A 1,261-nucleotide genomic window follows, 5' to 3' on the forward strand; every position below is an offset into this window, starting at 1 on the left:
TGTGTGTGTGTGTGTGCATATATCAGTTCTTTATTTTAAAAGTTTTTTCCCAACTTTTTTCCACCTAGATGTTTTTTCTTTTTTCTATTTTTTCATATAATATAATTTTTAACTGTTTCCTTCTTTAATAATAAGAGTTTCATTTTTGCTAGTTTTTCTGCTCTGTTTTTCTCCCCCCCTCCCCCCATAATATCCCTTAAGGTTTTTTGTTTTACTTTAATTTATAGTATTTTTTTTTCAATATTTGCTGGAAGTGGAGTCTTGTGTCTGCTCAGGCAGGCAAAGAGCTCTAGACTTCAAGGGACCCACCCAACCCAGCATGGCCTCCCAGAGATTGGAATTTGCGGGTGTGGGTCAAATACTCTAGTATACACAATTATTACTCCTTTCTCTTTCTGTTCCTCTCTTCTTTTTGTCTCTCTTCCCATTTACTTCACCCTTTCCTTTATTTCTCTTTTTGTAATCTTTTTTCCCTTCTTACTCTTCATTCTTCTCTTTCTTTTAGTTCTTAACCAAAAGGACACTTCAACTCCATAGGGCAGAGACATGGTAACTGAAAGAGCAGGAGAAAATTTAAAAAAGTAGGGCAATGAAACAGATAAAAAGAAAACACTCATGAAGAAATAACAGAGAAATCCTGGCATCATGAAAAAACAGAATGCAACAACACCCCCCTCCTTATCTCTCATAAGGTAGCTACTACAGAGATTTCCACCTATAAAGAAATGTTAGAAATGACAGAAAGTTAATTTAAAATATAGATGGTAAAAACAATGAAGGAAATTGCTGAAAATGTGGAAAATAACCAAAAGGAAATTCAAAAACAGAATCAAGAGATGAAAGATACAAAGAATATAAGAAGGATATAATGGAGCTTAAGGAATGGAAACAGTCTATCAGGGAACATAAAGATGCAGTAGAAAGTTTCAATATCAAATTAGACCATGCAGAAGAATCTCAGAGGATAAAGCTCTTGGGCTAGCACAAGCTGTTAAAGAGATTGAAAAAAAAGAAAAAAAAGAAAGCAGAATATTCACAGAATTATGGGACTTCATGAAGCATTCAAACATAAGAATTATAGGTATTCCAGAAAGGGAAGAAGCAGCGAGTGTTTCTCAACCGGTTCATCACAACCCACAGGAACTGTATCAAAGGTTTGCAGCATTAGGAAGCTTGAGAACCACTGCCCCAGAGGAATGGAAGCCATACTAGGGAATATCATAAATGAAAAATGTCCAAGTATTAACAAAGATTCTGACAC

This window comes from Otolemur garnettii, unplaced genomic scaffold, assembly GCF_000181295.1.
Source record: "Otolemur garnettii isolate 467f Iridium unplaced genomic scaffold, OtoGar3 scaffold00080, whole genome shotgun sequence".
NCBI classification, from domain to species: Eukaryota; Metazoa; Chordata; class Mammalia; order Primates; family Galagidae; genus Otolemur; species Otolemur garnettii.